Source organism: Schistocerca serialis, chromosome 3 (assembly GCF_023864345.2).
Source record: "Schistocerca serialis cubense isolate TAMUIC-IGC-003099 chromosome 3, iqSchSeri2.2, whole genome shotgun sequence".
In the NCBI taxonomy this organism is placed as follows: domain Eukaryota; kingdom Metazoa; phylum Arthropoda; class Insecta; order Orthoptera; family Acrididae; genus Schistocerca; species Schistocerca serialis.
In genome coordinates, this window is record NC_064640.1 from 355,785,401 (window position 1) to 355,810,720 (window position 25,320).

Consider the following 25,320-nt stretch of genomic DNA (forward strand, 5'->3'; position numbering starts at 1 on the left):
TAAACCACCAAATTACATTAAATAAAGGCATACACTATTTATTGAATGTTAAACAATGCTCACCAGTCAGAATGACTGGTACAGACCTTCTAATGATAAACAGAAAGTGATATTCTAGCTCTCTCTCTCTCTCTCTACACACACACACACACACACACACACACACACACACACACACACACACACACACACACACACACACACACTCCCCCCCCCCCCACACACACACATACACACACAGTGTAATGCTTTCAGGGTGTGGACATCATTATTAGCCAGATGTCCAATTCTGCCCTAGAATGAAGTGTGTGGGAAGTGTGGTTTGTGTTCCACCAGTATCACAGCAAGTGCAGATCAGGAGAACTCAATCAGTAATAATATTCTTTATGCTGCAAGACTTCTGTACAGAGGTTGATGACAGCATCCCAGTGGTCACCCAGGCAATGGTCACTATTTCAGTATAGCTCCATGCTACATGTCCAGCTCAAAGGAGTGTTTGTGTACTAAAGGCAATGATGCTTGCCTCAGCAGAAGACCACAGCTAGCGCCCCAGCTATACTATGTATGGTAGGCACCTATGGCAGCCAGCAGGCTTATGAGGCAATGACTGTGAACAGCAAGTCAGATGCACAGATGCCCAGCACTTGGCCCAGGGTTCTTGATGGTGGCTAGGGTAGCAGATGAAGACACCCTAAAGGACGTCTTCCCTTGGTAGTCCCAGTTCCAGACCCAAAACTATCAGTTCTAGCAGTGGTTCCTACAATGTGCTAGGTGAAGTTGAAGCTGATTTGCCCCACAGAGACAGCTGACCTAGAGGTGGTGTCAGCTGTTGTTGGACATCCCAGAGCCAATCATAGTATGAATAAAAGTGCTGGTAGGTGCTGAGTAATGAGTATGTATAGTAACTCTGCACAGCTACGGTGTGATAGGGCCCTGTCTCTAGTCATGTAGGTGACCATGAAAGTGTAGAATTGTGTCATGACATGTGGAATTTCAGCCCACCACTGTGGCAGACTGTGGTCTTGCAGCATGCTGTGCCAGCAGAATTCTAGCACCCAGTAACAAGATTTCATATTCAGCTCACCTGCCTGACTCTCAATGGGTTGTGAAGTCTGGACTGTGTTACACAAAACATCTTCCTCTTCAGGAATATTCAGTCCTCTGAATCCCTGGCTTGTTCTAAGCCTGTTAATCATTTAAAATAACCTAACACTGTAGCATCTCTGTCCTCTGACACCATTATTTACAATTTCTACATTGAGCGCCTTCTTTCTTTGTTCACTTGATCACATGGTTTATGGAGGCTGGTAGACCCACAATTGTTCAGCACTCTGGGGCTGACACACTTGATCAGTATGTAATAGACTGGAATTTTGGGTCGACAGTTGGTTCTCTAGCATTCATAGACAGAGGTTCGGACTGGGATTAAGATGGTGCCCCAGGATTAAATTACAATTACCATGACTCTGTGCTGGTACCTGCTGCAATATTACTGAATCTATTGGAACATCTGTTCCACACTTATGTGCCCCTTTCTGTGCAGCTATATGATCAATGAGTGATGTCAGTATGGAGTGATGTAGAGGATTATCAAGAAAACACAGCAGTAAATTTGTTATGTTCAGAGTCATAGCTCTTGTTATTGTTGCTGGGAGCTGAAAAGTCAGTCCCAAGATGTCACATTTTGTACCATTCAACAGTGGCCCACTGTTCCATAGCTCTAAGCACTCTGTTCCCCTTGAACATCCCTGCTCATAGCAAGTGCTGATAACTCTAATTAGGTCACACACAGATTGTGCCCAGTAGGGTCCTGTGTTTTGGAAATATGCTTGTTCTGTGAGGATGCCTGTGGGCATCTTCTTGCTCCTGTCCCCTTGAGAAACAGCTGTATCTTGCACATCTCTGTGACAGTTTGAACCATTGTCACAAAATCACTGCACACCACCCCATTCCAGTAATACAATTTCTCTAATGCTGTACCATGTACCAACTGTGTGGGTTACTTCCTCTCCCAATGTTCCATCTAAATCTACAACCTGAAAACATTAGTAGCTATACCTCACTTACAGTATATTTATAGAGAAAAATAAGCAAACACCATCTCCCACCATTGCAAAACAATAGAAATCCCCAAATTACTATACTAACAAAACACTAGAATCAATTCAGACAACCCAAAAGATATTTCCTGCACAGCTGTTAAAATATCACAAGAATGAAATTCATCCACTAATTGCAACCACCAAATTAACATCTCAGTCAAAATACATACAAATTAAAACAAAACTCATTCATCATGTGCACATAATACATTCAGACACTCTCATTATCATGGTATATGAAGCAATAAAATATAAGCACTGCTGTTCTTGCCACAGATGAGTGAACTGTGCCTGACCAACCACTGTGTCATGTATCAACTAATGGCATCATGTGGATGTGGTATGGAGGAGCGGGAGTCAACACACCTAACCCCCAGCCATTGTTGAATAAATATGGTGTCATTATGATGTGGTCGAGTATCTCCTCAGTTACTGGCATCATGAACCTGCGTGTAGCCTGTTCCAGTCCTCCCACCAATGAAAAATTTCTGGCAGCATGGGGAATCAAAACCAAGTCCTCTGTATGGTAATCAATCAAGCTGACTTCTCAGCTATGGAGCTGGATGTGATACATGATATGAGCTATAAAATGCATCTTATAAAACTATAAGAAAATTTAGTACACTGTCATTTCCTCTATACATTTGCTTAACTGTCTGTCTTAATGTGAAAGTGACTTGTATGCAGATTGCACAGAAGTAATCCACTCCACTTGTGTTACATTCTCCTTCCTACATCTTCCCCTTTTTTGGAAATGACACCAGTAATGGCAGTAAAGAGTCGAGTACACCCTAAGGCAGATGGATATGCCCAATATGGATGTCTCGTGTACTTGGAGGAGGTTGTAGCTTCATGTTCACTAATGAAGTATGGACCTCGGTAATAAGTGAAGAATTTGGTACCTTTCCCTCTGGGGTGTAATAGCTTGTTAACATACCAGCTGTCCTACATGGTATTCAGATAACTTAGCATTTCATTACCCCATCCACTGAAGATGTTCTGGGGCCTTTGTATTTGCTCTTTGCACTTCTGTAAGGTTGAGCCAGATAGTAGGGGATTCTATCTTTATTTTATTTCAAAAGGTTTATTTCATTCTCTTGTTATGGTCAAGCATTAGCCAGTAGATCCAGCTGCCTGTAATTTTCTCGTCCCATGGTCTGGCAGCAGCAAGTCACCACCAAGGTGGGCAATCTCAATCACGCACCTACCTCATGTGCTGATGAGGTAATACCACTTAGGCAAAGCTGACCAAGTCATGCTTCAGAACTTTCCATGGTGCTGCTGTGGTTTTCTCGGCTCCTGGCCAATCAGGGTGGAGGAAATTGCATGGCTGCGCTGGAGGTACCCTGCTGCCCATCAGCTGAAAACGCTCTCTGCCACGCGCCCTGTGGCTGTGAACATCATCTTCTCTTCCCGGTGCTGCGGCACCGAGGACTTTGTTTCTGTAGCTGCCATGGCATTCAGACTTGTCCGAATGGCAGCCACCACTTTTCTTTAACTTCACCTAAGTTTGCTGCAAATTATGTTTTGCCCACCACTACATCTTGGCTCACCCTTGCCTTCCCAGGCCTGACTCATGTTGTCCATTTGAATTCGCATCTGTTGGTTTTTTGCCAATAAATGGCCTCATTTCAAGAAAAGGTGTCAGAACAATTTCTTTCAACAAATTCGCCCACCGCCTTAGCCCCTCCTAGCAGAGCCGTTCCTGCACACTTCATTCCATACCTTCTGTAAAGCTCTTGTGGAATTCCATACCTATTCTCCATTCCTCCCTACTTTAGCCTTCACTACCTCAAATAGTGAAGGCATTTTCTGGCCATATACTACCTCACAGTGTGACAGACTTGTACTCTCAGAAACCTTAGAAGAGCCTAAGATCTCCATATCAATCATTGCAAATGATTTACTAGCCTCTGTTAATCTTTGCAGTGGAATATGCTGATGGCTTAATTCAACCCACTGTGCACATGATACATGTACAGTCTTACATCTTCTTCAAGTGTCCACTGCCAATATTGTTTTGCTATATGCTGCTCCATGGTTCTTCAACCCCCATGGCTGGCTAACAAATGATCATGTACCTGTCTCAACATTTCCTTCCACAGTGTGGCTGGAATCACAAGATGGGGGTCCTTGTTTTCTTTTCTTACATAACACTCCACCATGCTGAATGAACTGTAGCTGCATAACTTGCAGTCTTCATCGGATCTTGTGCTTTCTATCACTCTGCAGCTGTGTGACCCACTCACCATAATACACAAACCTTGAGACTGAGGCCGTCTGCGTTCCCTTGTGTTCTGTCTGGTCCATGGATTACCTCAAAATTGAACTCGCTAAGCTTCAGTATCCAGTGCATCAATCTGCTTGATGGATCCTTCAAACTTAATATCCGTGTCAACACCACATACCTGTTATTACTTTTAGTATACTACAATGTGAGTAACATCAAAAGTATGTTATGCCACATATGAGGCTTAAGCATTTCCTTTTTTGTTTTAGAGTAAATTCTTTACAATGTATTCAATCAATGTGAGGAATAGGCAACTGCATGCTCTGCTCTGTCCACTTCCTAACTCAATAAACAGCTAAGCAAATTATTGCTTGCATCATATGACAATACAAATTCATTTTCATAGTTTGAAAAAATCAACACTGTACAAGATCTTAACAATTCTTTTAATTTACTGACTGCATCCCTGCACTCTGATGTACAATGACACATCATTCCTTTTCTCAGTTGGTGAGTAAGTGGCCATGCTACCTCTGCAAATTTCACATTGAACTTTCTATAACAATTCAATAAAACCAAAAACTACTATAGCTCTTCCTCAGAACACAGTGCAGAAAATCTTGCATGGCCCTTACCAACTAGCATCAGTCCAGACCTCTTCATGATTAATCACATGTTTCAATACTCAGTCTTAGATGTGCTGTGCGCAACTGTCAGACACCTTCATTAACAGTAGCACTTGTTCTTCCATATCCTGAGCAAGGTCAGCAACGTCATCCAAATGTACCGTACACTTCCTTGCTTTCAAACCTTGCTAAAATCCATGTGGCAAATGCTGAAATGTGGCTGCCACATTCTTTAATCCAAATGGCATATACCAGTGTTGGTAGTTACCCATAGGAACAATAAATGCATTTTTGGCTGGTCTTCCAGTATTGCTTCTAGCTGGTGATAACCACTCTTTAAGTCCATGGTGGAGTCTATCCAAAATTATCCATAGTTTCTGCTACATTTGAGATCAGATAAGCACCTGTAATCATGCGACTACTGAGTTATCTGTAACTAAAACAAAACTGATATGATTTTGAGCTATCCATACACACTCTTTTTTGGGGATGATCACCACAGGTGCTCCACCGGATTGATACTTTCCTCAATAATGCCCGCAACTGCTGATTAATGAATTCTTCAGTAGTTGGGCTAGGCCAGTTTCAGGATAGTCTGCATTTTTGCTAGATTTCCCCCTCATCTACATCATCGTTAATGATGCCATGCAACTCTGACAGATTTTGTCCCCTCCCCCATCCTTCTGACATAGGTAAACTGCTATAAGTGCAAAATGGTGCGAAAATCAAAAGGTGGTGGGAAACTCAAAAGAGCCAAATTTTGCTACACAGTTTTCCCCCACCCCTTTGACATCACTGTGGAAGTAGGACAGTTCTCCTAAGTGCAAAATAATGGGAAAAAAATATTGTGACTCGTCCATTTGGTTCTGACTGAGACAATACAAAATGGTTTCACAATAATTTATCGATGTCTTTCAGGAGATGACTTTGTGTTTTAGATTGCTTTTATGCCTGATGTGCTTTGTTGAGTTCTTGCATTCACTTCCAAAGTGCTTCTTTTTTCACTCAATTTTCTTTGATGATCTCCCCAAGGTACTTAAATTTATGTACTTTGTTATCTTTGTATTTTATACAAAGTTGTGGTGCATCACCAATTGTACTGGTCATTACTTAAGATTTCTACAACATATTTTTAAGCTAATATGTTCTAGAATTTCTTGTACTTTATCAATTTTGGTCCTAGTAATGTGTATGTCATTTACATTTGTACTCCACTAGGCACCACGCAGTGTGTGACACCATCATTAGCCAACCTAATGTGTTTTCTTTGGATTTGGTTCATTTTGATTTATGTACAGATTTGGGTGTTAGCATAGTGCATTTGTATACAAACTGCATGGCTGGCTCAATAACTTAACATATATGCATGAAGTTCAACAAGACTGGAACAGGAAAGGGAGGTAATGACAGTGGCACGTAAAATGCCCTCCGCCACACACCTTTGGGTGGCTTGCAGAGTATAAATGTAGATGTAGATGTAGATGTAGACATGTAAACTACATATTTTTGGGGTACTCATCCATTTCACATAAATATTTCTGGTATTTATGATGCTAATATATCATTTATCCCATATCTCTTATATTGTATACCATAGGTTGGTTAGGAACAACAATTTAAAAAAGTTTAGAATATGCAACAATGAAAAATGATTAAGTTAAAAAATAATGTATGAAAAGGGATAAGGAAAAAATATATTATCCATTCTAAAGCTCCTTGGGCTCATTCTGATACCAGAAAACTGCCCATATAAAGTACATAGGACTAACGCTGACAGCCAAACGCTACAATAAGAATTCTTTCTTCTTAATGAGAATGAGGCAAAACAATTTTCATATCTTTGTTCGATTCTATAGAACACACCACAGTAAATCTTAACAAATAGTCCAGAAACAATTAGTAAATATTTTGTTTCAAAAAATGAGCAAATCAGTAATAATGGTTAGTGAGTATGGGAAAGATTAGTTTAAGAATACCATACATGGATAATCTTTATTTCAGTCTGAACATGCTAGAAAATTATATCACATGTCATTTTACACTTCATAAAAAATAATCATCACTTCAAGGTCTCTAGCAAGATCCAAATTCTTCCATCCAAACTTAATATTTTGCAATGTCTCCTGCTGATACACTTTTTTTACATCTTGTTAATGCTTCATCAAAATCCTGCATAGTTACTGGTAGATCAACATCTTCTTTCTTGATTTTCTTAATTTCTTCTGGACTCCTGCCACATATTTTATGCCTCATTGCCATAAGGGCAGCATCCCTGAGAAGAGCACACAAAACATGAATAATTACACAAAGGTTTAATTTACTGTTTCAGGATCAAGTGGGGTGGTTTTTTTAGTAACATTTCATGCATTTTATACTGAGCTCTGGAATCTATAACACATTAGAATCCATAACTCAGTACCACAACATAGGTGACCTTCTGCCATTTGTGTTTGAATCCTCAGCATCAATTTGCATCTGAGTCAATACTCAAATGTCTGGTACAACTAAACTGAGCAAGCATTATTTTCTCTGATCTTGCCCGCTTCAAGTTTCTATATCATTCTGACAACAGCAATGATTGTCACTGCAAAGCACAACAGGTAATTAGTACTGGTTCATAAGCATCATGTGTCAGAAATATCAAGTGCTACAGTCTGATGTGACACCAGTTACTGTTTGTTATCACTTATTGTGTTCACTAGAGGCTGTGAGATAGACAGTGATATATTGCAACTGTCCAACTGTACCATTTATTGCTATTTCATTGCATGATATACACTGCAATTTTTCACCATTTTAAATCCAATGTTTACTTAACACACAGCTTGTTGAAAAGCTATGATCTCTATCCATTGGCCTGCAATGTCATCTAAGTTGTAACCCATTGAGAATACTTATTATGTGATGAGGAAAAATTCCTTTCACTGTAGATAGAAACTGAAATTGCCAGAGAAATAGTGGAATGTGTTTTTATTTATTTATTCTGATACACATTCCATTTATCCATTATTGTGTGATCACACATGCTTGTGGAATGACTTGAAACTGTTAACTCATTTTGTATTTTTATGTCAATACAGAGTTTAAAATGTAAATTTCAGATATTACCTAAACACAGCCTTTGATTTATAAAATACAGTAACCATCTTTATAACTTACAGGACACAATGTGATTTATAAGATCTAATTAAAGAAGAAAGAGACAATAAAACAGCAAAACACAGGTAGATATGGAAAATGCTCTTACCTGTGTCTGTTAAAGAATTTGTCTAGAGAACAGAAACTTTTTCAAGATGAAACTGCTCCAGCTTACTTTTAAACATTCAGTTACTGCCTTGTAGGGATTTAATATGACTTGGAGGTGAGTTCAAGATTTTTGTGCTAGTGCATTTTACACATTTTTGCACTAGAGAAAATTCTTCAAGTTTTATTGTATGCCACATTTCCTTCTTGTGTTATGGCGATGGCAGTACTCATTCATTTATTTCATATTGAGAAGTATTGTGACGCATGAATGGCACGATCAAAAAGAGATTTTGAGAGGTAGTAATTAATATCTCTATTTGCTTCAAAAGATTAGGACATGAAATTTTTAGAGGCAGTCCACACACCACTCTGACAATCTTTCTCTGGATGATAAAGACTTTTTTCAGTATCAGTGAACTGCCGCACAAGATGAGCGACTGGAAGTAACCAAAATAAGCAGATTTTGAGACGTTGATGTCTCAGAGTTGGGAGATTATCCTTTTCAAGATTTGAAGGATGTGATGTTCACAGTTAAACCTGTTATTCATTAGTATGCCTAATTATTTCAAACAATATGCCCACTGTATCTGATGGCTCTCAAGTGCAGTGTTAATTTCTTATGGGCTTTCCTGATTAGAATGGAGGTAAATATAATTGGTTTTGATGAGGTTTATTGTCAGGGAATTTACTGTGAACCAGTTCAGAACATCTGCAAGTAATAATATGGCATTAAACTCTACATCTGTGGATGTTTTATAGTGTATCACAATGCTTGTGGATAAGAAATAGCAGGTGACTGAGGACAGAGTCTTGTAGGGCTCCATAATTTACCATTCCCCATTTGGACTCCAGCCCTCTTACCTACATGTTAATCCCATCTGAGATTATTTTCTCTTGTCTGTCATGTAGGTAGGATTTTAGCCTGTGGCTCAATTGTCCTCTGATTCCATACTGGCATCCATAATTCATGCTTCATACTGCGCAGAATTTTTCCTCTTTGAAAGTTAAACAAGGCTGCTTGTTGTCTGTCGGACTTATTAACTCTAATTTGTTATATGATATATGAGAAAATGATGGTTTCATGAAGTAGCTTAAATCATAACAGTGAGCAGTGATTTATTCATATAATGGTCTATTATGTTACAGAGATAAGTGTGACCTGTTGTTATTTATGAAATGAAATTACTGTGTCAACCATTAGCAGTTGGGTCACTGTTACATAAGCTGCCATGCAGCATGACTGACAGTAGTACAGAATATTCAAAGTCTTTCAGTTAATACTATTACTAATATGTTTAACTACTTTATTTAGTATTTTATTAGTGACAGTCTACATTTATAAGCAAGAATATACTGATCATTCATGTAATTTTCTGTGAGTCAACCACTGGCATAAAAACTTGATCATAACAGGGATATTACTAATTGCCTTGTGTAATGCTGAGGTAAACACAGATGGATGCCACTCATAACATGGTATTGTGATCACTGGCCTATTTATTTATGTCTCATGATGTGTGTGTTGTTCAGGTGATCTCCAAGATGCCAGTATGTTCTGGTGCATCATTTAACATAATGAAACAAGAAGATAATTAGAGAAGATAACACATTTCTCTTACACTATTTTCTAAGGTGAATCCTGTAATGCTGAATGACATAATATGTATTGGTGTCAATGGATAAATTAGTGCACACACATGGGTGCAGAAAGACATGAGCAATCATGAATCATGAATTGTGTGCTCTCAAGCACTATTATCTCCTCCAGCACTGTTTCATTTTTCAAGCCATGTCACATCTGTGATATTCACTGGAAAATCATATTTGTCAAGTTGCTTTGGTTATCAGCTTCCCTCATTTAAATGGAAGAAAGATGGTCATAATGTTCTGCCTTAGTAGTGTACTTTGATTTTCAACAAATTGTATTTTACTTACCTACATACATTACTTATGTCTGATCCTGTGTAGCCCTTAAGGCTGTCAGCAACTTTGTTAGTATCTAGAGGAGGATCAACATTTACTCCTTCTAGGCATAGTTTCACCAAGGCAGATCTTGTTTCATCTGAAACAACATGAAACATCCTGATATCAGTAATGACAATCTGTGTAAAAAAGGGTCCATTACACAAAGTCTGTGAAAGAGAAATTGGAAAGGAAGAAACTGCCCCATACAAATAATATAGGATTTATTCTGTGTAATGAAGGCGAATTAATTCTCATCAGTAACACAGACTGTGTGGATACACCAAACTCTTTACGACATCCACTGTCTCTAAGTCAGTTTACGGAATGTGCTCAAATGATGCAGTGGGTTTAAGATACATAACATAGTCTTCACTTGTCCAGTAGAACAAACTCTGCATATACTCTGTGTAGAGTAATTTGTTTTCAAAATTATTTTATACGCATAACATCCTCAAGATCACTACACAAATCTTGGAAGAGAGCCAACAGGTGGATAATTTACTCCTTCCTGTGCATTGCTAGGTTTGTATAAATGTTAGGAAATGTCATTTTTCACTGTTGTATTATATTTATGAAAGATACTGCTGTTTCTGTTTCAACTGCTATTGATTAATGTCAACAAACTTCCTTTCACTGTCATTTCCTGTTGCATTTTTCACTATGAACGTACTATTTTTTGCTCCATTAAAATTTTTCTTTATTGTGGTAATGGAGGATGTCCATGAAGAACTGTGAGACGTACTCCAACTGCCAGTATTGGTGTGGGGTACACGTGGTATTATTGTACTGAAATACGTGAGTTAGGGGCTTGTGGTTGGTGAAAATTACAAAGGGATGAGCTTCTACTGATAGGCGGCAGAATTTTACTGCCTTGAACAATGCAAGCAACTCACAATCCTTAGCACTCCATGTGTGTTGCCACTCTGAAAGCTTCCATGAGAAGAAACTGAGCATCTGCCAGCTGCTGCCAATGCGCTGTTGAAGCACTGCACCTATAGCTGTCTGGTTAGCATTCATGACCACAGCCAGTTGAGCGTCGTGCACCAGGTGAGAGAGCAGTGTCACTTCTGCAAGGCTTTGTTTGGAGTTAATAGATCCTCTCTCCATTGCATACTACCAGTTAACAAGGGTCTCTCCCTTCAAGGTAGGAAAAAATGGTTCAAATGGCTCTGAGCACTATGGGACTTAACATCTGTGGTCATCAGTCCCCTAGAACTTGGAACTACTTAAACCTAACTAACCTAAGGACATCACATACATCCATGCCCGAGGTAGGATTCGAACCTGCGACCATAGCGGTCACGCAGTTCCAGACTGAAGTGCCTAGAACCGTACTGCCACACTGGCCGGCTTCAAGGTAGGACCACGTAGCACCACAGTCAGAGGTTCCAGCAATGTGGTGGCATTAGGCAGATGGCACCGATAAAAATTTATCATGTCAAGATAGTGGCTTAAGCCTTTGTGTGTCTGTGGGTGCACCCTGTTCAACATCCCCTGCACCTTACCCAGTAGTGGCTCTGAGTAAATGCCCTTGAAACTCAATTTGTGTGACCCCAAACATAATTTTTGAGGGATTAACGACTATGCCGGCCTCGCTCAGCCACTGAAAGATGGTCGTTATGTGGCAGTGATGGCATTCAGATGACTTTGAATAGATGAGGATATCAGTGAGGTACATAAAATACCACAAATATGCCTCGTAAAATGCCATCCAGTAAATGCTGCTATGTCTGGGCAATATTCTGTAGACCGAATGACAAGTATAAGCTTTCAAAAAGAATGAAGGGCATTATAATTACTGTTTTCTGAATGTCTTCAGGTACCACAGGGATCTGCATGAACACCTTCGTGCAGTTAATTTTGCTAAGTATAACAGAGCCCACCAAGGCGTGGCTACAATTCTATAGGCGTGGTTTGAGGTATCGGTCTGGCACCGTTTGTGCATTTAAGGTAGGTAGTCTCCTCATGGGCATGGCACGGCCGACTTCCTTCCCCGTCCTTCCCTAATCCGATGAGACCGATGACCTCGCTGTCTGGTCTCCTTCCCCAAAACCAACCAACCAACCAATCTCCTCATGGGCACCAAAAATTATCTATCTTTGGCACAAATTGCAAGGCAGAGGACCATTGGCTACATGGTGGACGAACAATGCACTGTCACAACACGGCCTCGAACTCAGCCTTTACTACAGCAAGTCACTCGGGTGCAAGTTGATGTGGACAGCATGAGGTTGGTGGTCCACATGTAGTCATAATGTGGTGGACTGCTGAATGTTCGACATGCCTCAGTGCACAAGGCAGACAAGTGCGCTCTGGAAATTTGTCCAGTATATCTGCATATGGTCTGGGGAACTTCACTAGTTTAACACTGAACGAGGCAGCCAGCTGTTACTGTAACTCTATTTTCAAATTTGTTGTCAAATCAGAAGGGCACTTGTAATGTCAGCTAATATGTTGTTGTGACCAAGGAAATTCGCACCCCGGATTGGTTTGTTGACATCAGCCACAACAAACTTACAAGGAAAGGTGCGACACAGTCCAGGATCCAAATTTCTGTGACAAGTGCTGTACATTTTTATTGTTGAGTTGTTTGCCACCATAAGAGATTGTCTAGGCCTTCCAGCAAGCTCTTAGCATAAATCAAGGGGAAAGAGACAGATTGGAACCCATGCAGATGAGGTACTTCACGCTGCTAGGCCATTCCATTTTGAGGAGATGCCTGGATATTGCACTGCAGCTGGGTGAACCTAGGCCCATTTGCAGCTGGCATTTGGGTGCAAGCAGAGAGGCCGACACTTTGTCGCTTTATAGCTAAAGCAGGAATGATACCAGCAGTGCCCACTCAGCTGATGCTCTAATGTTGTCGGCTTACCACCAGAATGGCTGGTAACACACTGATGGTGGTGGGAGCCAGATCGGTGGTATCGAAATCTGTGCCACTATGGGGACTGCTGCTCTCTGTTTGTGAGTGTGCCAACTGGTCGACCTGTGTACTGCCACCTTTGCAGCCAGGTCTCGAACTAGGTAGGGCAGGTTGGCATCTGTACTGGTAACTACGGGAGACACATATCACAACAAAGCCAAATTTGCAGGCACAGCAACAGCATTGTAGGCTGCCACGGCGGTGGTATTGGGTGTTGTTGCCGGTGCGTCACACACCCTATCAGCCAAGTTCATGACAGTGTCCAGCTGCATTTCTGTTTGTGCAGCAATGGCTGCTTGCACTTGTGCTGGAAGGCTGCGCATCCAGACAGCACGCAATAGCAAGTCTAGGACCATGTCGGACTGTGCGAGGCTCTGAAAATGGCGCAGGAACTGCGATGGCCTCCTGTCATTGCACATTGAAATAAGCAGTTCTCATAATATGCAAAGATCAGCACATTCCTCAAACTGGGGAACTATCAAGAATGGGGTTCCACAAGGGTCAGTCTTGGGTCTGTTGTTGTTCTTAATATATATTAATAACTTGCCATTCTATATTCATGAAGAGGCAAAGTTAGTTCTCTTTGCTGATGATACAAGTATAGTAATCACACCTGACAAACAAGAATTAACTGATGAAATTGTCAATAATGTCTTTCAGAAAATTACTAAGTGGTTCCTTGTAAACGGACTCTCACTGAATTTTGATAAGACACAGTAGATACACTTCCGTACAGTAAATGGTATGACGCCATTAATAAATATATACCTTAATCAGAAGCATATAGCTAAGGTAGAATATTGAAAATTTTTAGGTGTGTCCATTGATGTGAAATTAAATTGGAAGAAACACATTGATGATCTGCTGAAACTTTTGAGTTCAGCTACTTATACAATAAGGGTCATTACAAATTTTGGTGATAAACATCTTAGTAAATTAGCTTACTACGTCTATTTTCACTCATTGCTTGCATATGGCATCATATTTTGAGGTAATTCATCACTGAGGAATAAAATATTTATTGCACAAAAGCGTGTAGTCAGAATAATAGCTGGAGTCCACCCAAGATCATCCTGCAGACATTTATTTAAGGATCTAGAGATATTCACAGTAGCTTCTCAGTATATATACTCTCTTATGAAATTTGTTATTAACAACCAAACCCAATTGAAAAGTAATAGTAGTGTGCATAACTACAATACTAGGAGAAAGGATGATCTTCACTATTCAATATTAAATCTAATTTTGGCACAGAAAGGGGTGAATTATACTGCCACTAAAGTCTTTGGTCACTTACCAAATAGTATCAAAAGTCTGACAGATAACCAACAAGTATTTAAGAAGAAATTAAAAGAATTTCTGAATGACAACTCCTTCTACTCCATAGAGGAATTTTTAGATATAAATTAAGAAAAAAAGAAAAAAAAAACCAAACAAAAAAATTATTAAAAAAATTAAAAAAAACAAAAAATAAAAAAGTTGTTATATTAACTTAATTATGTTGTTAAATTAACTTAATTATGTCATGTATTGGAAAATTTGACTCGTTCCACATCATTACAAAATATCGTATTCATGATCCATGGAACTAGTATTAATCTAATCTAATCTAATCTCTCCTGTTGTCGCAGCAACTGATTCACCTGTTGTTCCCGCAGTGATGCAATTCACCTTATTAACTCCTCTGTTAGTCACTAATATGAAGACTATGTCGGCGTGGTGGTGATATCCCACACTTTGGCTGCATAGTCTTGATCTAGCTGGCTCATGACATGTCCAAATTTGGCGAGGTCACAGGTGATGTTGCTCATGAAAACTGCCTCCACTTGGCTGAACCACATGATTGGGCCACGGGGCCAAATGGAGGGCAGCCTAACCAAAACACACATCCTGTGCTTTCTGCCACTCCCGTAAACTTGTTCTCCAGTCTCTGGTTGCGCACTAGCAGCTCAAGTATTGTCTGTTGTACACTGTCTATTGTCTTTTGCAGTTCTTCCAAAGCTGTCACCTTGCTTTAGCGCCTAGTTCACGAAGTTTTGTTCGTGAACTCACTCTTCATACGCGAGGACGAAAGCGTTAGATCACTTGTGGTTCTGCATCACTCACACTGATGAAAGTTCATCACCGCGTATTTAGCGTAGCGATCGTGTTGGGGTCACCAGTGAAGCGGGAACGTGTGGGTATCGCCGCTTACATGTCAGTTGTAGAGTGATCCGACTTTACTGACACCCACGCACTTTGTTCGACGGTGTGGTAACAGGAAATTGATAAGTACACTTTCCGAAAATTATTTTGTCAAATGAGTAAATGAACAAGTGACAAAAATGAAATTGATTCGCAATGTCCATTAACCGTCGATCGCGATAATTGTCTTTGCATAACAGTTCCGCTCGAACACCGACCCCAGACGGTGTACCCTCCTCGGTGACGAGCGTGTCGTCTGGTTGTGTGAGGGCAGGAGAACAGTGGAAGCATGTCCGGAACAAAACGAATCTTTTTCTCGTGATCGTGGGGGTGCTGTGTGTTTCGCAGACATGATGAAGCAAAGGGAGAATGAAAAACAAAGATCCTTATGAGTCTGTGGGGAGCTCGCGTTAAGCTCGACCCTCCTGATCCGCGGACTGAAATTACAGAATCTCGAAATTCGCGTCTGTACTATACGACAGCTCAGTTGGCACTGCCGTTGCTTCTTCTGCTGACTCGCATGTGTGCGTGCCACGTGGGACCGTCGTGACAGCTCTGGTCCTTTCACGCATTTTTGCGGCACCCCTTCCACAGACGCACCTGGAGCGATATTAGTTTGTTTTATTCACAGTGCATAGTTTAATTTTTGTTCCCACGTATTTCTTCGAAAAAGTGAATTGTACCTTTGTATTTTACTTTCTAGACTAGTGTTTACTATCTTAAGGTTTTTTGTATAAGTCTTAGTGCATTATCTTTGTGGGAGCCAACATTCTAGTGCAGTTTTGCCCCGTCATAAGCACTACAGTTATGTGATTCAATTTGGATCTCGTGAACACTGGAGACAGTTCTCGCATAGTCAATGTCCGGTAGTCTCAGCAGAGCGATGTGTGTGTAGTGGGAGGGGGGGGGGGGGGGTTGAAATTCACATTAGGGGGACTTCCGGTAACATGACCTCGATTCTCTGCCATGACATTTGGAGCACTGCAAAATTATCAGTACATCATCTCGCTTTCTTATCGAGTGATTTAATGTCTTCCGTATTTGATTTCGTTTCGCAGTAAACAGAACTGGGTTTCATCGCATTGTGTTCCTGATATATGACTTCCCGTGTGTATTGCACTCTTTGAACTGCACTGTGAATAAGCTGATTGTATTCTGCTCGATTTTTGCTTGCATCTGTATTGATTGTTGGAGTAAATAATTCCATATTTGTTTTCGTTTCATATAAAACAGAAATTGGTTTTGCTGCATAGTGTTCTGTTGACATTTGTTCCTGCCTACGAATACGAATGTGAACTGCCCAGTTTAAGTGCATTTTAAGTATATTTCTCATATCCTACTTTATTTTAGTTCACATCCATTCTTCATCTTTCTCCCATTTCACCCAGTGACTTACTAATATTTTTCCCACAGTTGACCATACATTTACTATTTAAATTTACGAAAATCATCATATGTTGTCTTACAAACTTTCCTCAAAGTTATATATATTTTTGATTACAGTTCTTTATAAATCTATCCTCACTATTTATTGAATTGTTGAGGAATGAAGATAACACTGTTTTAGAAGTTTTTGTTGGTGTGATATACCCGAAAAATGCAGGCATGTTCAACGCCACTAGAGTTTCTCACATTCATATCGTGTATCACTTTTCTTCTTCCTTGCTTTACACACTGCACAACTTCTGGGGGGTGTTTTCTTGATGGGATTGGGGAGAATAAACCAAACAAAACCTGAAAGTGTTTGCTTAAAACTCGTAAAATATCGAAAGAAATCGTGTGTGGTACTCACCACCAAACAGACCGATTTCTCAACTTTCCAATGGTATATTACATTCATGCCATCTAGTAACAGCGAAGAAGAAACACTAAGGAGGCGCTATAGCTGCTCGGTCCGTCTCACAGCTAGCAATGTAATGACGGACTTGAAACCTGTGGCTGGCTGTGACACAGCTGTATAAGCTGTATAATCCAATGGGTTTATGGGGACCTCCATTTAGCAGCTTTTGACAGTAATGCTATTCAACTTTATTACATCTTTTCACGCAATGTGTATGTATTTCTGCATTGAACTGTGTGGCTTCTTGCCACTGACCGGGAAAGTACTTGGGCTCGAACAAACACAAATACACCAAAATAGTGTGAGAAATAATGTAAAGGTCTCTTATTGCACTATTGATACTCCCGCATCTGCAAAACTCTGCAGTCGTCCGTTAGAGGCACTGCGTATGCCATGCCGCATTGCACTCTGACCTGTCGGTACGCCAGTCGGGACCAGTAGGGACGGTGCAGCGTGCCTCTGAAGTTGCGTTTTGTGACATTATTTGTGTATTGAAGCGTCAGATGGGTCGGCGATTGATAATCAATCCTGCTAATGTATTGCGATTGGTTGAGAAGAAGTTACGAAGAACCCTTCTTCGCGAAGATGGTATTGGTGTAGAAGACGAATCATTCGCATGTTTTCTGTCGTCTATTATAGCGCAGAAATATGAGCATAAGTTAGAAACAGATACTGTTTTTACACTAACACATAATGATGATGATAGGGATGATAATGACGAACAACTCATTGCAAACGGTAGTGCTACGGCAAGTGCGGGAAGAGGCGATGGAAGCAGTGACAGTGAATACCAACCGTCTCCTAAGAAGAAGGTTAAAGTTGCAAGTATCATCACGGCGTTTGATGACAACACACTCGAGAACATGTACGATGATTATTACGTAAGAGGTTTCGACACATACGACAAGCTTCTGAAAAGATATCCTAAACTGAAGTCTAAAAGCAATATTAAAAACATACTGGATTACGTGGCAAAGAAAAGAGAAGGAAATACAGTTTTCAAAGGAAATCGTACACTGCTGTTCAAGACCATCAAGGAGCGTGTAATGGCGAAATTCGATGAAGCGCGAGAATGCGGTTCCACCGTTCATTATTGGCATTTACAACATTGGGCATTGGACGTAGCCAGAAATCTCGGGTGTACAAACTTTACAGCTTCACTAGGATTTATTACTAATTTGAAAAAGGAGTATAGGATAACATCACGCCGTATCACTATGCTCCAAGCACAAAAAGATAAGGATGACGAAGAAGAGCTGATTGAAAGAGCTCAAACGTTTGTTGTTGACGTCAATGAGCATGTCACGAGAGAAAACATCGATATTAGTTCTGTATGGAACTGTGATCAGTCAGTTCAACTATGAACTTTCTTGTGACAGAACACTATCCACGAAAGGGGAGAGAAACACTGTCGCGGTGTTGCAATCAGTTAACTGTGCAACACATACACTGCTGGCCACCGTAAATGCAACACCAAGAAAGACAAGAGGTAGCACAACAAAATTTATTTTGTAGATAACATGTTGACCAAGTATCAAATGATTACGTTTACAGACGTCTGTGACATGTGGTTCCTGCCAGAATCAGTAGCCAGAGTAGCCGCCATTGTTGGAGATCACCGCTGCCACACGTCTCGGCATTGAGTCAAAGAGACGTTGGATGTGTTCCTGGGGTACAGCAGCCCAAGCAGCTTCCACGCGTTGCCAAAGATCATCTGGTGTGGCAGCTAGGGATGTAATCTGGGTCACTCGTTGAGCAACCATGGACCACATGTTTTCTATCGGCGAAAGATCCGGAGAGCGAGCCGGCCAGGGAAGCACTTCAATCTGGTTATTGACGAAGAACCTTTGGACAATGCGTGCCACGTGTGGTCGCGCATTATCCTGTTGAAATACGGCTGTGGCCGAGCCCTGAAGGTAAGGAAGGACAACTGGCTCCAGCACCTCGGATATGTAGCGCCGACTATTTAAAGTACCGGCAATGCGTACTAGAGGCGTGCGAGAGTAATATCCAATACCGCCCCATACCATAATACCCGGTGCAAGACCAGTGTGGCGGTGCATAATGCAGCTGTCCAGCATCCTCTCTCCACGGTGTCTCCACACCAGAATTCGACCATCGTGGTGCTGCAGACAGAAGCGTGCCTCGTCAGTAAAGACAACGTCATTCCATTCTGCCGTCCACATCCGTCTGTCATCACACCATTGGCGACGGAGACGTCTGTGGTTCTGCGTCAATGGTAGACGAAGCAATGGACGTCTTGCGGACAGACCACTCTGCTGTAAACGGCGTCGAATGGTACACGCAGACACTGGATGATGCGTTACAGACGCAATGTGCTGTACTATGGTTCGGGATGTCACTGAGCGATCCGTCACTGCCATGCGCACAGTTTGCCTATCAGCACGTGCAGTGGTGCACCGAGGTGAATGCGATCGACCACGTCGGTCCGTCGTACCCTCCTGCACCCAACGGTCACATATCTGCATTACAGTTGTTTGGTTTCGTCCAACATGACTAGCGATTTCTCTGTATGATAATCCACAATCTCGGTAAGCCACTATCCTTCATCTGTCGAACTCGGATACTTGATCAAACGATGTTCGCTGTTGTCTACGAGGCATAACTGATCGTCTTGTGAAACAACCACAAGGTAAACACACGTGCCGAACGTACACTCGTCGAAATCGCCAAGCCTTAAATGGCGCTATGAGGTGGCGCCACAGGCGCGCATGATGTGCGTCTGCGCTGAAATTCTAATCAGTTGCATATCTCATCACTGCAATTCCACGGTGTAAATTTCACTTGATTCGGATGCTTCCTTCAGGGTGTTGCATTTACGGTGGCCAGCAGTGTAGTTACACGAGCGATGTTGCTATATCAATGGACGATTCCACGAATCCAGTGGAAAGTTTGGACCCCGCGTGTCAAGGGAAATAGAAACGCGGTGCCCTCCAAATGTCGTCGTCGATGCAAGTGTGAATGGGAAGATGACGAAACAACATCTGAAGACGTTTTTTCTGTCAGTTTTGAATCCACATTTGTCGAGAAAGTCATTAGTACTTTGTGACTCCTGGTCTGGATATAAGGATGAACGAGTACTACTGGAAGCACCTGGTGGAAAACATGTAGATTTAAAAATCATTCCGCCTAAAACTACAAAATATGCACAACCTCTGGATGTGTATTTCTTCAGGCAATATAAAATATATGCCGAGAGAATAAAACACTTCATTAAACTACGCTCCAGTAATATGCAGCCGAAATTGCACGACAGGTTCTTTATCATGAATATGCATTCTGTCATTTACAATCAGTTATCTGCGGGAGTGTACAGACCAATGTTTCGTTACGCGTGGCAGAACGCTGGCTACGATATTGGTGAATCATCCAACAACTTCAAAAGTGTCATTGACGTGGCGTTCAACACTGATATAGAATATGCAAATACGCCATGCGATCAACTTGCATTTCTTCACTGTGCGTTTTGCAGTCATTCGTATTGCTCGGAGCATTTTAATGACATTCCGCATTTACATTTATAGTTAAGATTGCTGCATTGCGTATGGCGTCTACAATTACATCTACAGTGATATCTAGAGCATGACTGCAGAGTTTTGCAGAAAAACGACACCCACCAGCACATTCAGAGGAACATAATGGTCCTGTAACCAAACGTTCATACAGATCTGTTTGTTCGAGCCCAAGTACTTTACTGGTTAGTATGTTTTGTAATATTAGTGACAGAGTTCTTAGTTATTGTGCCATATATTATAACTAGAAAAATTATTCTACGTCGAAGTACATATTTGTACATCGGATTGTGTGCTATAGTTTGAAAACACTTTCACTGAACTGAATACTACTGCATCTAGCAAACTCTAGTTATAGAGGATTCACTAGTAGATCCAATTATGAAAGCTTGTGTGTGTGTGTGTGTGTGTTTGTGTGTGTGTGTGTGTATGTGTGTGTGTGTGTGTGTGTGTGTGTGTGTTTGTGTCTGTGTTATTTCCTATCAAATTTTCACTGGTGTGGAAGGATGATTGTAGTGCATTGTATTGTCAGTAGTCCCTGTTACAGGTGTCCGTTACTACGTCCACAAAGGATACTTAAAGGCAAGAAGCAACACTATACAAAGCAGAAATACATACTTACTTCATGACCAGATGTAATAAAGCTGACTACCAATTATGTCAAAAGCTGGTAACATGGAGTATTCCATTAAATGTGAGAAGTATAAAAATGGATGCAATCTAAAGTAAAGCAGAATACTAGCAACAAACTTGTAATACCTTTAAACTGAGCAGTGCACACACAGATTAGTAAGCAGGAACAAATTTACATGAGTACATACTACACTATCCAATGAAACAGTTCCTATTTTAGTCCTACATGAAACAAAAATAAACATGAAATCAAATACTCCACATAATATTATGAATGCATGCAAAAATAAAGAAGAATATGAGCACATATTCACAATGCAATTCAAAGAGTGAAATATACACAAGAAGTATAATCAGGAACACAGTGTGATGAAATCATCCTCTCTGTATTGTCATGTCAGATGATTTTTTTTAGATTTTGCCATATGCTAAGGTACAATCATTAACACGTGTAATGTATCACGAAGCAAATACCGTCCGCACTGGCGGAATGTTACGTGATACCACGTTCTTATACGTTTGTGACTATTACAGCGCCATCTATCACACAGCGAAAAAAGTGGTCCAACTAAAATATTCATATTTATTTATGTACTACACGAATACGTAATAAAAATGGGGGTTCCTATTTTAAAAAAAAAAACGCCGTTGATATCCGTTTGACCTATGGCAGCGCCATCTAGCGGGCCAACCCTAGCGCCATCTGGTTTCCGCCTTCAAGCTAGACAAGTTTCGTTCTTTGTAGTTTTTTCGTTTGACGCTTATTTCGTGAGATATTTGGCCCGATCACGATCAATGGACCACCCTGTATATTAAAGGTTCTTTTTTTACCTTAGTATTACTTAGCATCTGGAGCTTCTATTTTTCAGCGCTGAATTGAATGTCTGGCTTTTCTGGGAGCCTGCAATTGAATGTCCAAAGTTTCTACAAGTGCGACATGCCTCTTGGGAAATTTCTTGATATTAAGTTTCTCTGTACCTCTCCAGAGTTCTTATTACACCGTCTACCATCTCATAGCAAAAGTTAAGGTCTAATGTAACAGCCTAAAGTTGGCGTGAAAGCGAAACAGTAATCTCAAATACAGGGGTTGTTACCGTCAAAGGTAAGCCATCGTCGAATAGAAACCAGAAGACTTGCACTTTCCGATTGCGGAGAAGGTCCGTCAATTACTTAAGAAAAAAAAAAAAAAAAAAAAAAAAAAAAAAAAAAAAAAAAAAAAGGAGAGAGAGAGAAAGCTGTACACTATAGTGAAAGAGCTCTTTGAATTGGAGTGCATCAGACTTTGAAGCCAGCGTGTATCATTAAGATTTTGAAACCATTTTTGCCTTCGGATGATTTCAAGGACAGTTCGCTTGATAAGTTCCAACCCTTTTGCTGACTCACTCACTTACAAAACTGGTAATACTACTTACATCTTTCATCATACTGCGAACACTAGGCAAGCTGCAGGCCTCCACGGTAGCTAGGTTTAGTTTATGTTATGCAGAATGCATAAAAGTCGCTAGAAGCAGGAGTTACTTTAATCGAAATTGTACACCACTTAACTTTCAAGAGATGTTGGCATCTCCGTCATAACCTTCACATCTCAAATTGTGAACTTGAACGATTTGATCGCTTAATGCAGCACCAGTCAAGTCAATTGCAGACAGGAAGCTTATGAAATCTCCATGCACTGTGCTGTTAGTACATCGAAATACCTGATACATACACTAAATTGTCCTGCACCACTGGTATCCTATTTCGTCGCCAAGGGTAGCATAATATTTCGCTTCGTCGACTTTGGTTCAAATGGCTCTGAGCACTATGGGACTCAACTGCTGATGTCATTAGTCCCCTAGAACTTAGAACTGGTTAAACCTAAGTTACCTAAGGACACCACAAACATCCATGCCTGAGGCAGGATTCGAACCTGCGACCGTAGCGGTCTTGCGGTTCCAGACTGCAGCGCCTTTAACCGCACGGCCACTTCGGCCGGCTTCGTCGACTTTGTTGAGTACCTTTCTTATTATGACAGAATGGTAACAATCAATCATCTAATTATGAGCTTTTTTGCTCAGATATGTAGCATTTTGCAGCGCTGTCTCTAATTTTTTTTTGGAGAGATGAATCAACTGAGTCAACGCGAAATTTTAAAACGGCTTGAAATTTTCCTTGGCCGATTTCATCACTTCATCTCGGCGGCCTCTTAACGGTATATTTTGTCGATAACATAGTATAATAGTATTTACTATAGGAATCAGCCACACTCTCTTTGATTTAATCATTTTCAGTTTCTCTCCGTTTCGATTAAAATATTGGCAGCCTTTTCAGGGTTTTCATATGAACTTTCGAAATGTGTACCAGACAAAGAAACGACGCACCAAGTAGGAGTTATGTAAATTGCTCACAAATTGGTATTCATCAATGTATCGAAGGAAAATGCAAAACTGTAAACTTTGACTGCTGGTGGATGAATGTGTGACACTGCAGCACGGTTTTACTGCGCAGCTGGCAAGGAGAATAAACAGGGGACACGTCAATACTAGGACATAAAATCTTTGCGAGTTTCATTCTGTGGATTCAATTAGACAGCAACTGTACCTCGTAAATGGGCGCGCGAACAGTATACGTAGATATCAGCATTTGAGAAAGGACGTGTAGTTGTTCTGAAAGAAGCTGGTTGGAGTAATCGATGAATTGCTCGACGTTCGGATAGGAGCGATGCTACTATTCGATGATGTTGGCAGGAATGGATTAACCATGGCAGAACACGATGTCAAGAAGGAACAGACGACAGAACATGAGGACCGAGCAATCATCAGAACCACGGATTCATCATTATCATAGAAGCAACGTGCAACTGGTGCTTCATTGACCACAAGGACCATCAATAGGCGGCTCACAGGAAGAGGGCTGAGCTCACGGAGCTCCTTGCACCGACTACCATTAACCTCTGTACACCAACAAGCCTGTCTGCAGTGGTGTCAGCCACTTTCTGCCTGGAGTAGAATTGTCTTCAGTGATGAGTCGCGCTTCAAACTAAGCCTTGATGATCAGCAAAGACGTGTCTGGAAACGCCGCGGACAGAGTGGGATATCAACCTGACTCTCACCCGCCATACAGCCCGACAGTTAGGGGTGATGGTCTTGTGTGCCATTTCATTTCATAGCAGGACCCCTTTGGCAGTCATCGCGGCACCCTTACAGCAAAGCTGTAGGCCGACGATATTCTAGGCCTCGTTTTGTTATCCTTCACGGGAAGCCATGCTGGGCTTACATTTCACCAAGACAATTCCCTTCCGCATATAGCGAGAGTTTCAGCTGCTTATCTTCGTGCTTGCTAAACCCTACCTTGACCAGCAAGGTCGCCGGATCTCTCCCCACTTGAGAATGTTTGGAGCATTACGGGCAGGGCCCTCCAAGCACCTCGGGATTTTGACTATCTATCGCGCCAGTTAGACAGAATTTGGCATGATATCGCTGAGGAGGACATATATCAACTCTTATCAATCAGTGCTAAGCTGTGTAACTGCTTGCTTAAAGGGCCAAAGGTGGACCAATGCGTTGTTGACTTGCTAAATCTGTGAAGCGCTTTCTCTTGAATAAATCGTCCAAATGTTCTGAAACTGTAATGGTTTGTTTGTCTGTAGATGCACAGAACATCTACCGATTTCTGTCATATTCAGGATTCTTTTTCATTTTATATTAGAGTGTATTTGCAAAGTGGACGAGTGGCTAAAGATCCTAGCGCTACAGAATGCTTTCCCCTACCACCTGGACCAGAAAATAGTACGCAAGACAAACATTATGCACCATTCTGTTTTTGGCTACAGACAGTATTTCTTTAGCCAATCCAATTGAAACTTTCTTTCTTGTCTACTCTGGATATTCATAATTCGAGGTGGTTCTGAAGACTGTGTCAGATGTTAATACTTTTCCTCATCGCTAAGTGCTTTTCCTGTTACATAAGAAATATCGAAACGATTTTCAGGTCAGGTAATGTATGTACTAGCCACTCCCTATAGCACTGGGTCGGGCTCTGTTAACAGCAGCCAACAAA

At 41.0% G+C, this 25,320-nt stretch overlaps 1 pseudogene; it reads right to left on the minus strand.

Moving 5' to 3' along the window:
• Window positions 1–7,031: 7,031 nt before the first annotated feature.
• LOC126470835 (katanin p60 ATPase-containing subunit A-like 1) overlaps window positions 7,032–25,320 on the minus strand; it is a 67,613-nt pseudogene continuing 49,324 nt past the window's right edge.